Below are 15,996 nucleotides of genomic sequence, written 5' to 3' on the forward strand. Positions count from 1 at the left end.
GGAAGAACTGATTGCTCTGAGCTATGTCAGAGCTTGTTTTACTGTTGTCTTGTTTTATTCTGTTGTTCCTGCTTGTGTTGTTCTGCTGAACATAGTGGGTCTGCTATGCTGGAACCAGAATGTGTGGTGACTATTGTGGGCTGCCCCCAGCACATCGTTGGGTGTGCTGATTGTTAAAGCAAAATGAATCTGAATCTGTCCAGTGGCCACTAGGACTTTGGATCTGCGTCCCCTCCCCTTTGATGAAGTTCAAAAATTAACTTTGTCATCACATAATACGTCAAAGCATTGAAACATAGAGTGAAATGTGTCATTTGTGTCAGTGACCAACACAGTCGTAGCAAGCCCACAACTCATTAACCTTAACCTGTGGGGAGAAACTGGAGCAGCTTGGAGAAAGCCACACTATCATGGGGAGAGCATACAAACTCCGTACAGAGAGTGGCTGGAATTCAACCCTGAACTCGCAATTGCTGGCGCTATAAGGCATTACACTAATTGCTCTGCTGTCATCCCGAACAATGCAGCACTCCTTCAGTGTGACCTGCTTCATTAGTCTAGACTGTGAAGTTAGGCTCCATTGAGGTTGAATGGCTTCCTCTGACTTGAAAGCAACACCAAGACTTGAGGGGCAAAATGGCCTAATACTGCTCTTGGGTCTTATAGTCTTAAGCAAGTGATTCAAATTAGATGGCACACTTTACCTTGGTAGGTGTTGAGTTCCATAGAACCACTGTATAGCTCACACTGCTGTGCCATCCTTTAAACCTACTCCTAAGAGGCTTCCTTCCCACATAGCCTCATTCTTCCTTTCAGCAGTGTCCATATCTCAGATTTTCTTAACTCTATCAAGTCACCTCTCATCTTCCTTTACTCCAAAGAGAAGAGCCCTTTCTTGATGAGACCTGTTCTCTAATCTGGCATTTATCGGGTTCAGTTAGAAACAGGTTTATTTCACTGTTTTATGACATTAAATTTGTTTTGCGGCAGCAAAGACATAATATTAGTACAAATTGCAAAATAGTGTAAAAAAAAAAGTAATTCTGTCTTGGATGGTCCCAAGCCTGGCTGCAATAGGAGGAGGGTTGAGCGTGGGACTAGACTAGCAACCCCATCCCATAAAAGCCCAGTGCTAGAGAAACAGCAGCAGAAGCTCCAAAGGCTTCTTTTCTGGGAGAAGAAGAATCTTTGAGGATGGACAGCACATGGTGACAACCTGAAAGACACGCCGAGGTTAGAAGACTCTGGCAGGCTGCTGTCAGCACCCTATGCCCCAGTAGGGGTGATGGGTTTAAGAAGGGTCAGAAAAAGAGCACTGTTCACAGACTGTTCAGAAATCTGATGTCAAAGGGGAAGAAGTTGTTTCTGGGTAAATGAGGTATCACGTGCCCATGATGGAGCTGGCTGAATTTACAATCCTCTGTAGCCTCTTGCGATGCTGTGCTTTGGAACTTCAATACCAGATGGTGAGGAAATCAGTCAGAATGCTGTCGGCTGTACATCTGTAGAAATTTGTAAGAGTCCAGAGTATTGTTGGAGCTGCACTCATTCAAGGACACATTCCTTCACGCTCCTGACTTAGTACGGAGACAGTGGGAAGTCAAGTGTTCAGTAGCTACAGAATAACTAACTTCTCACTGACTCACAGCCACAATGTTAATATGACTGGGGCAGTAAGTATTCTGGACCATTGGACCCTGGAACATTACTGGAGAACTGCTCGGGTATGGGAAAGTAGTTATGTCTACTTGCATTCTTCATTATTAGAGGCAGTGATTGCCTAATACTGGCATTGCATAAACGATGCAGTGCAAATTATGAGTCAAGGTAGCTTTTCAAAGTTCCAAGGATTTCCAAATACAGGAAATTCTTGATTTTAGTCCAAGAGAAAGTGGGAAATTGGGCAGCTTTTTCCATAAATGCAGAACATTTTGAAAATGATTGCGGAAAAGAAACTGTTCATATTTCAGGTCAGTGTCCTTTCATCAAGATAATCGTCTGCTATTTACAGAACTATGGATATTACTGTTATTTTCATAGTAATATAGCATACAGTTATATTAAAATATTTCATGTTGTTTAGGAATGGTTGCTAAGAAACATTGTGGAAAGTACAGGCCATCCCCAGGTTACAAACACCCGACTTATGGACACCCTACATATGAGCAAGCTCACATTATATCATTAAATTCAAAAGCCTAACATGTGTACATTCATTCCTATGAAAAGCACAGCTAGTTTCCTCTCCCCCTCTCTCCTCTACACAGGATATGAAAAAGTTGCAGAGGGTTGTAGATTCCGTCTCCCCACCATCAGGGACACCCTGAAAAGGTGATGCCTTGAAAAGGTGTCATTCATCAATAAGGATGCTCACAAACCAAAACATGCCCCCTTCTCATTGCTACCATCAGGGAGGAGGTATAGGAGCCTGAAGAGATACACTCAATATTTTTAGGAACAGCTTCTTCCCCTCCTCCATTTCTCAACAGACCATGAACCCATGAACTCTGCTTCACTATTTTTGTACTACTTATTTTTCTTTTTTTAACATTTATTTCTTGTTTCAACTTATAGTATTCCTTATATATTGCTGCTGCCAAACAACAAATTTCACAACATGGGTCAGTGATAATAAACCTGATTCTGATTCTTGGCATCTCTAAAAACGGATTATGAAATTGATTGGTATTGACTCTGCACTGATTCCACAGTACAAGTAGCAGCCAGAAGCTGTTTAAACTGCACCGTGGCGTCTGAGCAAAGGAGCTTCAATTGAATAAGTAGAACAGATGGTCTGGGAAGTGAGTTTGTAGGATTGTCTTTCACTCCTTCCCTGTTTGCTCAGCTTTGGAAGGAACTGTGAGTGCTAGTGTTTAAGTGAAAAAATGTCCCTAAAGTATATTACTATCCCAAATAATATAGTACTGCCTTAATATATGTAACACAAGACTTGCTTATGTTTCATAACATTTATAATTAACGTAATCAATTCATCTGAAGGCATCTGAATTAATCAATTTTATGGTGTAAGACTGTATTAACATCTGTATCCAAGCTTCACCACACAAGAACCATGTAGGAAATGTCAAACTCAAACACTATGCAGTGTAGTAGTGCGGCCCTTGCAACTTTCACATACTTAATATAATTTGAGAGTTGTCTGTGTTCTCAAAGTATTTAACAAATATTTAGATGAGCTTCATTACGGAGGTAATTACGGGCTGTATCTCGGAAAAAGGTCTATATGTATGGATAGGTACTTAACAGCTGGCACTGAAAAATCTATTTCTGTGTTGTATGACTGTTCTGTGCAGCAAGCCACCTGGAAGTGTGGAGAAGGAAGTTGACGGTAACTTCAGAAAAGTAATTAGATCATTGATTGCAAAGGGTATACATGTAGGAGTGTGTTAGTGGCACAGGGTAGTGGGACTTGTTCTTTTGAGAGCTGACAGAGGCATGATTGGCAACTGGCTTGATTGTTCTTTTTCCTCAGGCTGGAAAGTTGTCCAGAACTTAAAGTAGAATTGTCCATATTCCAGGAAACTACATCTGTGCAGACCTGCATATAAAACATGGTGAAGACCATAAGATATAAGAGCAGAATTAGGCCATTTGGCCCATCAAGTCTGCTCCACCATATTTCATCATGGCCGATCCATTTTCTCTCTCATTTCCAATCTCCTGCCTTTTCCCCATATCCCTTCATGCCCTAATCAAGAATCTATCAACCTCAGCCTTAAATATACCCAACGACTTGGCCTCCATAGCCGACTGTGGCAGTGAACTCCACACATTCACCACTCTCTGCCTACTCTCTGAGGTGAAGGTGTAAGGAAACCTTGCCAGCTACAGAGCAGTTTTCACTGAAAGTCACTGTAAAAAAAAATCAGTGAATGGACGCAACTCTGTACAAGTTGCTGAGTTAGACAGATGGCAGATCACCATTTTAATAACTGTAGTATGGAAGATAAAAGAGTCTAAAGATTTTTGGTGATATAAAGAAAACAGTAACTGCAGCCAAAGTTACTGTAACTTCACAGATAAAAACAGGGTATTTCTGTAATGTATGGTGGAGAATAGATAAAGTGTATAAAGTCCATCACAGTAATTTAACAAGTATATGGTTTCCAACTGTAATTACTGGGGGAATTATTCTGCTCTATTTTGACTGTTATGATATGGCAATAATGAATATAGAATTGAGACTTTTTTATAAACAAATAACACACTTATTAAACACTGCTCAATAAAAATGAAAAGTATACAAATGACTAACTTAATCGGAACTTAACTGCTATACGGCAACTCGAACAGTTCTTAAAGCAATAAATGCAAAAGTCCAGATGATCTACACAGTCAATTAGGAGAGACTTTCCTGAAGTAACGAATTCCTCGACGATGTGATGTTACTGCTGATCCTAGCCGAAATATGCCTTGCCCAAAGGATTTACAACGAAGGAAATTAAAAACGGCTTAAAGGCAGTGACCTTCTCCTTGACGAAACGCTGCATGCGACCCTTTCTGCTTTCACAATACAGGAGCTATCTCGGATGCAGGTTACTACCTTCTGAATGAGGATTCAATAGGTCGATCCTGTATTACCGCTGACAACACCAACTTTACTCAATTCTTCAGGTTTTCCGTACTTCGGTAAATTCTTCACTCTCCAATACTTAAACTTTGAAATTAAATTGAAGATACATCAAATATATCTGGCAGTGATTTTAAAATCTGCCGGTACAACTTACAGTAGAAAGTAAAACTCCACTTTAAAACAAAACTGCATCATGAGACGAATACGCAGCATAACGGACGAATTAAACCACGAACTGACCTGCGTCACAGCAAGGCTTTCCCCTTTTATACCTGTTGAAACAGGCCATCACATGACCTCTCACTGGCAGGAAAATTACATCATGTGACCTCACACTGGCGGGAAAGTACATCACCCCACCATCACAAGACCATTACGTCATGGTCATAGGACAGTCACAAGATACCCACAGGGTATGTAACATGACATAATTGTATTTAGCAGGTGTAAGAGGAATCTCAGTAACCAGCAAGGAAACAGACCCAAAGTCTTTCTAGGACCAGAGGGGACAGCCTCAGAATAAAAGAGTTAGATTGGAGATGAGGAGGAATTTCTTCAGCCAGAGGGTGGTGAATCTCTGAAATTTGTTGCCACAGGTGGCTGTGGAGGTCAATTCTTTATAAATATTTAAGGCAGAGGTTGATAGATTCTTGATTGGTCAAGGCATGAGGGATATGGGGAGAAGGCAAGAGGTTGGGCTGAGAGGAATAATGGATCAGCCATGATAAAATGGCGGCGCAGACTCAATGGGTGGAATGGCCGAATTCTGCTCCTATATCTTATGGTCTAATGGAGGCATTAGTAATAATCTTTCAAGAATCACAAGATTCTGAAATGGTTTCGGAAGGCGAGAAAATTGCAAATGGCATTCCACTCGTCAAAAAGGGGGAGAAGCAGAAGAAGGGATAGGCCAGGTAGTCTGACCTCAGTGGTTGGGAAAATGTTGGAATTGATTGATAAAGATGTGCTTTTGGGGTACTTAGAGACACACGACAAAATAGACTGTCGTTGGCATGGTTTCCTCAAAGAAAAATCTTGCCTGACGAATCTATTGGAATTCTTTGAAGAAATAAGAAGCAGTATAGACAAAGAAGAATTGGTTATTGTTGTGTACTTGGATTTTCAGAAGGCCTTTGGCAAGGTGCTACACATAAGGCTGTTTAACAAGTCCTGGTCCCAGCATATAAATATAATTGCGAAGCGAGCAGGACAGCACCTGTACTTCCACAGAAGTTTGTGGAGATTCAGCATGTCATCAAAAGCCTTGGAAAACTTCCATAAAAGTGTGGTGGAAGGTGTGCTGACTGGCTGGATTACAACCTGGTTTGAGCGGAAAGTCCTGCAAAAGTTGGTGGATTCAGCCCAGTTCATCATGGGTAAAGTACTCCAAACAAATGAGCAAACCTACATGAAATGTTGCCGTAGGAAAGCAGCATCCATCATCAGAGATCCTCACCACCCAGGCTATGCTGTTTTCTCACTGCTGCCATCAGGAAGAGGGTACAAGTGCCCTAGGATTCACATCACCAGGTTCAAGAGCAGTCATCAGGCTCTTGAACAAAAGGGGATAACTGCACTTATTTAAAGACTCTTTATGCTTGTTATTTTTTGCTATTATATTTGCATTTTCACAGTTTGTTGTCCATTGATCCTGTTTATAGTTACTATTCTATAGATTTGCTAAGTATGCCTTCAGAAAAATAATCTCAGGGTTGTATGTGGTGACGTATATGTAAACTGATAATAAATTTTACTTTGAACTTTGAACTTTAAGAACCCATGGTATTACAAGAAAGGTACCAGCATGGTTAAAGCCATGGTTGATTGGTAGGATGCGAAGAGTGGGAATAAAAGGAGCCTTTTCCGGTTAGCTGCCGGTAACTAGTGGTGTTCCACGGGGGATCTCTGTTGGGATTGTTTCTTTTCACATTACATGTCAATGACTTGGATGACAGAATTGATGTCTTTGTTGCAAAGTCTGCGGATGAAACAAAGATAGGTGGAGGGGCAAGTAGTTTTGAGGAAATAGAGGGGGTACAGAAGGACTTAGATTGGGAGAATGGGCATAGAAGTGGCAGATGGAATACAGTGTCGGAAAGTGTATAGTCATGCACTTTGTAGAAGAAATAAAAGAGAAGATGGTTTTCTGAATGGAAAGAAAATTCAAAAATCTGACATGCAAAGAGACTTGGGAGACCTTGTACAGGATTCCCTAAATGTTAATTTGCGGGTTGAGTCTGCGGCGAGGAAGGCAAATGTAATGTTAGCATTCATTTCAAGAGGACTGGAATACAAAAGCAAGGATGTAATGTTGAGACTTTAAAAAGCACTAGGAGTATTGTGAGCAGGTTTTTAATCTCAGAAAGGATGTGCTGAAACTGGAGAGAGTTCAAAGGAGGTTCATGAAAATGATTCCTGGATTGAACAGCTTGTTATATGAAGAGCATTGATGGCTCTGGACTTGTATTCCCTAGAATTCAGATGAATGAAGGGTGACCTACCGTAGATTCCGGACTACAGAGCGCACCTGATTTTAAGCCGCTGGCACTAATTTTAGAAATAAAATCATTTTTTTAAATGTAAAGGCCGCACCGGATTTTAGGCCGCACCGGATTTTCGGCCGCAGGTGTCCCACGTTGTAATATGAGATATTTACACAGAAAGATATTACACGTGAGGATTTTTTTAACTTTTAATTAAATCCATATGGTAACAAAAACAAATACATATTGCAAATGCTTTTTTTCGAACCGTGCCCGTACGCGGCTACTTTTAAATATACGTTGCGTATACTTCTTTACTGAACAACATTCCAATATCTCCTAACGACTGGTAAAAAATATATATACTGCAGCCTACCAGGAAAAGTTATTGATACCTTTAACTTAAAAGCAGAGTTCGCTCAGATCCAAAGCCGCTCGCGTAATCCGCTCCCCCCCTCCTTTCCGTTTCATCGCAAACGGCATTTAAAAGCAGATTTCGCTCGGATCCAAAGCCGCTCGCGTAATCCGCTCCCCCCTCCTTTCCGTTTCATCGCAAACGGCATTTAAAAGCAGATTTCGCTCGGATCCAAAGCCGCTCGCGTAATCCGCTCCCCCCTCCTTTCCGTTTCATCGCAAACGGCATTTTCCCACAAGACGCCGCGAAACCGGGTGTGACGTCATAGCATCCCGCGATGTAGTACAGAAAACAAATATAGTTTAAACTAAGTAGGGTAGGTAGCACAATGCTTCGAGTGTTTTCCATGTTGATGAGGGTGAGTACAAATGACTGATTTACAATAATTTAATTGTGAAAGTGCGCTTGATTTATCGTACAATTTCATTGGACCTCTGTGAACTACTCATCAATTTTATTGGTCTACTGTTACGAGGCAAAATGTTTACGAGGCGGCATGAAAAAAACCTTGCATTAGCCGCTTCGGATTATTGGCCGCAAAGTTCAAAGCTGTTCAAAATGTGGGAAAAAAGTAGCGGCTTAAAATCCGGAATCTACGGTAATTGAAATGTAACAGGTGGGGAAAGGTCTTGACAGAGTGGATGAGGAGAGGATGTTTCCTATGGTGGGAGAGCCTCAAAATAAATGGGTGTCCTTTTAGGACAGAGATGAGGAGGAATTTCTTTAGCCAGAGAGTGGTGAATCTGGAATTCGTTGCCTCAGGCAGATGTGGAAGCCAGGTTTTTATGAGCATTTAAGGCAGAGGTTGATAGGTTCTTGATTGGTCAAGGCATGAAGGAATACAGGGAGAAGTCAGGAGATTGGGGTTAAGAGGAATAACGGACCAGCCATGATAAAATGGCAGGCAGACTCGATGGGCCAAATGGCCTAACTCGGCTCCTATATCTTATGGTTTTATTGTTGCATCATGGTCTGTTACAGCAATTTCAATGTGTAGAAATGTGAAAAGCTGTAGAGAGCAGTGGACTTCCAATTGTTTTAATTTCAAAATAATTCCAGAACAATTTGCCTACCTATAGTTTTAGTTTCAAAAATACCCATCTATTGTGAACATGTGCTTTGTTGTTTTGAAGAGGCAGCCTTGAGTTAGAAGTTTGCATTTGGCACGAATCACAGACTGTAATGATGTCTGTTAATCAATAGCCAAAATGGAAGTCCTATCCCAGACTGAAGTTTAGTAATATATGCTCAGTTGTGACTGTTGGAGGGCATAATTGTGATAGTGGATTTATTTCAGTTGACCTTTGTGGTTGATCTAATTACTGTTTGATGCAATTATCTAATAAATATATCCCCAAGAGTTCCCTGTAGATCATCTGACCAAACTATTTAATGAATAGGCAAAAGATATTCAGGGATTAAAGTTTGACAGGGAAATACTTGCAAAAGGAATTTTTTAAACAGTTTTGATTGTTGCACTAAAAAAAGCATTCATATACCAAGTGTATTTCCCTTACAGAACAGACCTTTTTGTACGTTGGACCTCTTCTTCCACGCCACAGTTCAAAGTAAATTTGCTATCAAAGTACATACAGTGGCGTGCAAAAGTTTGGGCACCACCCCCGCCCAGTCAAAATTTCTGTTACTGTGAATAGCTAAGCAAGTAAAAGATGACTTGATTTCCAAAAGGCATAAAGTTAAAGATGACACATTTCTTTAATATTTTAAGCAAAATTACTTTTTTATTTTTATCTTTTACATTTTCAAAGTAACAAAAAAGGAAAAGGGCCTGAAGCAAAAGTTTGGGCACCCTGCATGGTCAGTACTTAGTAACAACCCCTTTGGCAAATATCACAGCTTGTAAATGCTTTCTATAACCAGTTAAGAGTCTTTCAATTCTTGTTTGGGGGATTTTCACCCATTCTTCCTTGCAAAAGGCTTCTAGTTCTATGAGATTCTTGGGCCATCTTGCACGCACTCTCTCTTGAGGTCTATCCACAGATTTTCAATGATGTTTAGGTCGGGGGACTGTGAGGGCCATGGCAAAACCTTCAGATTGCGCCTCTTGAGGTAGTCCGTTGTGGATTTTAAAGTGTGTTTAAGATCATTATCCTGTTGTAGAAGACATCCTCTTTTCATCTTCAGCTTTTTTTTTACAGACGGTGTGATGTTTGTTTCCAGAATTTGCTGGTATTTAATTGAATTCATTCTTCTCTCTACCAGTGAAATGTTCCCCATGCCACTGGCTGCAACACAAGCCCAAAGCATGATTGATCCATCCCCGTGCTTAACAGTCAGAGAGATGTTCTTTTCATGAAATTCTCCAAACATACCTTTGCTCATTGCAGCCAAAAAGTTCTATTTTAACTTAATCAGTCCACAGGACTTGTTTCCAAAATGCATCAGGCTTGTTTAGATGTTCCTTTGCAAACTTCTGATGCTGAATTTTGTGGTGAGGCCGCAGGAAAGGTTTTCTTCTGATGACTCTTCCATGAAGGTCATATTTGTGCAGGTGTCGCTGCACAGTAGAACAGTGCACCACCACTCCAGAGTCTGAAGGTCTCTTGCAGTCAAACAGGGGTTTTGATTTGCCTTTCTAGCAATCCTACGAGCAGTTCTCTCTGAAAGTTTTCTTGGGATTCCAGACCTCAACTTGACCTCCACCGTTCCTGTTAACTGCATTTTCTTAATTACATTACGAACTGAGGAAACGGCTACCTGAAGACGCTTTGCTATCTTCTTATAGCCTTCTCCTGCTTTGTGGGCATCACTTATTTTAATTTTCAGAGTGCTAGGCAGCTGTTTAGAGGAGCCCATGGCTGCTGATTGTTGGGACAAGGTTTGAGGAGTATTTATAAAGCTTTGAAATTTGCATCACTTGGCCTTTCCTAATGATGATTGTGAACAAGCCATAGCCCGAACAAGCTAATTAAGGTCTGAGACCTTGGTAAAGGTTATCTGAGAGCTCAAATCTTTTGGGGTGCCCAAACTTTTGCATGGTGCTCCTTTCCTTTTTAACCCCACTCTGAAATTGTACAAAACAAAAACAGTACACTAATCTTGCTCAAAATGTTGAAAAGAATGTTTCATCTTCAACTTTATGACTTCTAGAGATCAGTTCATCTTCTTCTCACTTAACTATTCACAGTAACAGAAATTTTGACCAGGGGTGCCCAAACTTTTGCATGCCACTGTATATGTCACTGTATACAACCCTGAGATTCATTTTATTGTATGCATATTCAATGTCTAATGAAGCTAATAGAATTAATGAAAGATGACACCAACTGAGAGTACAACCAGTGTGCAAAAGACAAACGGTGCAAATACAAAAAGAATAAATAAATAAACAAATATTTTATATATCTTATATGTGTGTATACACACACACACACACACACTATATATATAAATTCATTCAAGAACATAAGATGAAGACTCCTTGAGAGTGAATCCATAGGTTGTGGGAACATTTCAGTGATGGGGCCAGTAAAGTTGAGTGAAGTTATCCTCTTTAGTTCAAAAGCCTGATGACTATGGGGTAATACCTGAACCTGGGGGTATGAGTCTGAGGCTCCCGAACCTCAGCAGTGAGAAGAGAATGTGATCTGGGTCGTTCCCTCTTCTGGTGGATGCCACTTTTCTGCTACAATGCTCTGTGTAGATGTGCTCAATGGTGGGGAGGGCTTTACCTGTGATGGACTGAACCCTATCCACTACTTTTTATGGGATTTTCGATTCTAGCATCGCTGTTTCCATACCAGGCTGTGATGCAGCCAGTCAACATACTCTCCACTGCACATCTATAGAAGTTTTTCAAAATTTTAGATGTTGTGTTGAATCTGTGTAAACTCCTAAAGAAGTTGTGACTCTGCCATGCTTTCTTTGTAATTGCCCTTGTGTGCTGGGCCCATGACAGGTCCTCTGTAATGATAACACAGATGAATTTAAAGTTGCTGACCTTCTCCATGTTTCCAGTCTCTCTCTCCTATATGCTGGTTTGTCACCATCTTTGATTTAGCCTACAACAGTGGTGGCATCAGTAAACTTGAATATGGCATTAAAGCTGTGTGTATCCACACAGTCATAAGTATAAGGCACATAGAACAGGGAAATAAGCACGCAGCCTTGTGGTACACCTGTGCTGAATGAGATTGTGGAGGAGATATTGTTGCCAGCCTGAACTGACTGGGGTCTACAAGTGAGGAAATTGAAGATCCAATTGCACAAAGAAATATTGAAGCCAAGGTCTTGAAGCTTATTAACTTTGAGGAGATGATGGTATTGGCAAGCTGTAGTCGATAAAAACCATCCTGATGTCTACGTCTTTACTGTCCAGGTGTTCTAAGGTTCAGTGAAGAGCCAATGCAATAGCATCTGCGGTAGACCCGAAGTGTTGGTAGGCAAATTGGAGCAGATCCAAGTCACTTCTGAGACAGAAATTAATATGTTTCATCACCAACCTCTCAAAATACTTCCTCACTATGCATGTAAGTACTACTGCATAATAGTCATTGAGGCAGATTATCACGTTCCTCTTAGGCACTTGCTTGAAGCAGGTGGGTACATCAGACTGCCGAAGTGAGAGGTTGAAGATCTCAGTGAACGCTGCAGTTAGTTGGTCAGCATGTCTTTAGTACTTGGAGAGCTATCTCATCTGGGGCAGATCCTTTCCATGGGTTCACCCACCTGAAGACAGCTCGCAATTGGCTTCAGAGACGGAAATCAAAGTATCATCAAGGGGTGTGGGAGTTTGTGATGGTTCCTCCATGTTTTGATGCTCAAAGCAAGCAAGAAGGCTTTAGCTCACCCGGAAGGGAAGCCCTGTTGTTGCCTATGTCGCTTGATTTAAATTTGTAAGAAGTGATAGCATTCAAATCCTGCCAAAACAGTCAAGCATCCTTCATTAATTTTTTTTAATCCAGAATTGCCCATGATATGTCTTTCTGGAGATCATACCTGGATCTCTTGTAACTTTCTTGGTCACCAGACTTGAATATCTCTCATCTGGCCCTCAGCTGATTGTGAACCTGGTTCATCCAGGGCTTCTGGTTGGGGAAGACTGAATGATTTTGTGGAAAGTGTTTTTATAAAGTCATTGACAACCATGATGTATTTATTCAAATCCTCCCACAACCACCTCTTTGCTGTCCTAATCACTGGAATATTTCCTTGACTCATGGTTGTTGTTGGTCCCTTGAAACATTAGGCCCCAGGTTCCACCCTCCCTCACTCAAGGGCCCCTTGGCTTTCTTAACTGCTTTCGCACTCTCTCAGTATCTTCCCAAGCCCCCTCCTCATCTGCAATCTAACTCTCCCCCAAGTCCTGATGAGGGATCTTAGCCAAAAATGCATCTTGTGTATTCCTTGAGATAGATGCTGCCTGAGCATAAAACCGTAATTCATCAGTACAGAATGAGACTGTTCGGCTCATTGAGACTGCTCTGCCATACCTTTCAAGTCTTAACTAATCAAGAACCTATCAACCTCCACCTTAAATACACCCAGACCTGGCCTCCACAGCCATCTGCGGCAGCAAAATCCACAGATTCACCACCCTGTAGCTAAAGAAATTTCTCCTCGATCTCTGTTCAAAATGAACGTGCCTCTATTCTGAGGTTGTACCTTCCCCCAGTATGGGAAACAGCCTCTCCAGCTCTACTCTAGTGATGCCTTTCAAGATTTGATCGGTTTCTTTGAGTTGCCCCCTCATTCCTCTAAGTTTGAAACAAATACAGGTCCAGAGTCATCAAACACTCCTCATAGGATAAGCCTTTCATTCCCAGAATCGTTTCTGTGAACCTCCTTTGAACCTTCTCCAATGTCACTACATCCTTTCTTAGATAAGGAACCCCAAACTGCTCACAATAATCTCACAGTGCCTTATAAAGCCTCAGCATTACATCCTTGCTTTTATATTCTAGTCCTCTTGAAATGAATGCTAACATTGTATTTGCCTTCCTCATCACTGAATCAACCTGCATGTTAATCTTTAGAAAATCCTGCATGAGGACTCCCAAGTCCTTTTGCACCTCAGATTTTTGAATTTTCTCCTCGTTTGGAAAAAAGTCTATACTTTTATTTCTTATACCATAGTCCATGACTATATACTTCCCAACAGTATATTCCATCTGCCATATTGCTTATTCTCCTAATCTGTCCAAATCCTTCTGTAGCCTCCCTGATTCCTCAAAACCATCTGCCCATCCATCTATCTTCGTATCATCTGCAAATTTCCCCTCAAAGCCAAATCATTAACAAATAACGTAAGAAGCGGTTCCAAAATAGAACACCATTAGTCACTGCCAGCCAACCAGAAAAGGCTCAATTTATTCCCTCTCTTTGCCTACTGCCGATCAGCCAATGTTATATCCATGCTAGTATGTTTTCTGTAATACTGTGGGTTCTTACCTTGTTAAGCACTTTGTCAAAGGCCTTCTGAACAAGTTCACAACATCAACAAATACTTCTTTGTCCTCTGGCATAAAAGCCAGGACCAACAGGCTTCTTCCACCAGGCCATCAGTCTGTTTAATTTATGCTGACAAAACTATATTTCTATGTTATATTGACTATCCTGTTGTACATGAATTTATTATAAATTACTATAATTACACATTGCACATTTGAACGGAGCCGTAACGTAAAGATTTTTACTCCTCATGTATATGAAGGATGCTAGTAATAAAGTCATTTCAATTCAATTCTATCCTGCTTATTATTTCTTCAAAGAATTCCAACAGTTTTGTCAGGCAAGATTTTCCCTTAAGGAAATCTTGCTGACTTTGGCCTATTTTATCATGAAAGTCCAAGTACCCAGAAACTACATCCTTAACAATGGACTCCAACATCTTCCCAACCTCTGAGGGCAGACTAACTGGCCTATAGTTTCCTCCCTCCCTCCTTGAAGGATAGAGTGACGTTTGCGATTTTCCAGTCCTTGGGAACCATACCAGAATCTCTGGATTCCTGCAGCCATGACTCTGTGATGCCCACAGCATCATACCTGCCAATCTCTAACGTGGTGCTACCTGACTTATCTCCCTTCAGACTTTTCAGCTTCCCAGGCACCTTCCCCTTAATGATAGCAACTGCATTCACTTCTTCCCCCTGATGCTTTCGAACCTCTAGCGCACAGTGTTTTCCACAGTGAAGACTGAAGCAAAATACTTATTCAGTTCTTGCTCCATTTCCTTGTCCCGTTTTACTATCTCTTCAGCATTCCAATACTGTTATTCTTTATATATCTGAAAAAAAATTGGTATCTTCTTTAATATTATTGACTAGCTTCCCTTCATATTCTATCTTTTGCCTCATTATATTTTTTGTTCTATCATTATGATCTCTTGTCCCTAATAATTCCTTTATCTTAAGCTCCCTAATCAAATCCAGTTCATTACACAATACTCGATCCAGAATAGCTGATCTCTTAGTGGGCTCAACCACAAACTGTTCTTAAAAAGCCATCTATAAATTCTCGTTCATGGGATCCAAAATCAACACCAACCTTAACTACCCTCATATTGAAATCCCCCAAGACTATTGTAACATTGCTCTCGTGACATGCTTTTTTTACCTCCCGCTGTAAATTGTATCCCACATCCTGGCTACTGTTTGGAGGCCTGTATATAACTCCTATAAGAGTCTTTTTACCCTTGCAGCTTCTTTTTAGCTCTACCCACAACTATCTTCTCATCCTTTGTCACTTCTTTCTGAGGATATGAGCCAAACCAACCCCTCTGCCTACCTGCCTGTCCTTTCGAAACAATGTGCATCCTTGGATGTTAAGCTCCCAAATGTAATCTTCTTTCAGCCAGGGCTCAGCGATGCCCACAGTGTCACACCTGTAAATCTCTAACTCTGGTACTAAATCATCTACCTTATTCCAAATGCTGAGTGCATTCAAATACAGTGCGTATAAAAAGTTTTCACCCCACCTTGGAAGTTTTCATGTTTTATTGTTTTACTACATTGAATCACAGTGAATTTAATTTGGCTTTTTTTTTACACTGATCAACAGAAAAAGACTCTTTCGTGTCAAAGTGAAAATAGATCTCTACTAAGTTACCTAAATTAATTACAAATATAAAACACAAAATAATTGATTGCATAAGTATTCACTCCCTTCAAGTCAGTATTTAGTAGATGTGCCTTTAGCAGCAATTACAGCCTTGAGTCTGTGTGCATAGGTCTCCAAAGAGCTTTGCATGTTTTCTCCATTCTTCTTTACAAAACTGCTCAAGCTCTGTCAGATTGCATGAGGATCATGAGTGAACAGTCCTTTTCAAGTCCATCCACAAATTTTCAAGTAGATTGAGGTCTGGACTCTGACTTAGCCAGTTCAGGACATTAACTGTTGGTTTTTAGCCATTCCTGTGTAGCTTTGGCTTTATGCTTGGGGTCATTGTCTTGCTGGAAAATAAATCTTCTCCCAAGTCGTAGCTCTCTTGCAGGCTACATCAGGTTTTCTTGCAGGACTTCCCTGTATCTTGCTGCATTCACTTT

The 15,996-nt window shown here is 40.8% G+C and overlaps 1 protein-coding gene across 2 annotated transcripts in view; it reads left to right on the forward strand.

Moving 5' to 3' along the window:
* Positions 1 to 15,996, forward strand: part of zfyve27 (zinc finger, FYVE domain containing 27) — a 208,579-nt gene that overhangs the window by 155,965 nt on the left and 36,618 nt on the right. The gene's annotated exons all lie outside the window — the stretch shown is intronic.

The sequence above is a fragment of the Hemitrygon akajei genome, chromosome 23 (assembly GCF_048418815.1).
Source record: "Hemitrygon akajei chromosome 23, sHemAka1.3, whole genome shotgun sequence".
NCBI lineage: Eukaryota > Metazoa > Chordata > Chondrichthyes > Myliobatiformes > Dasyatidae > Hemitrygon > Hemitrygon akajei.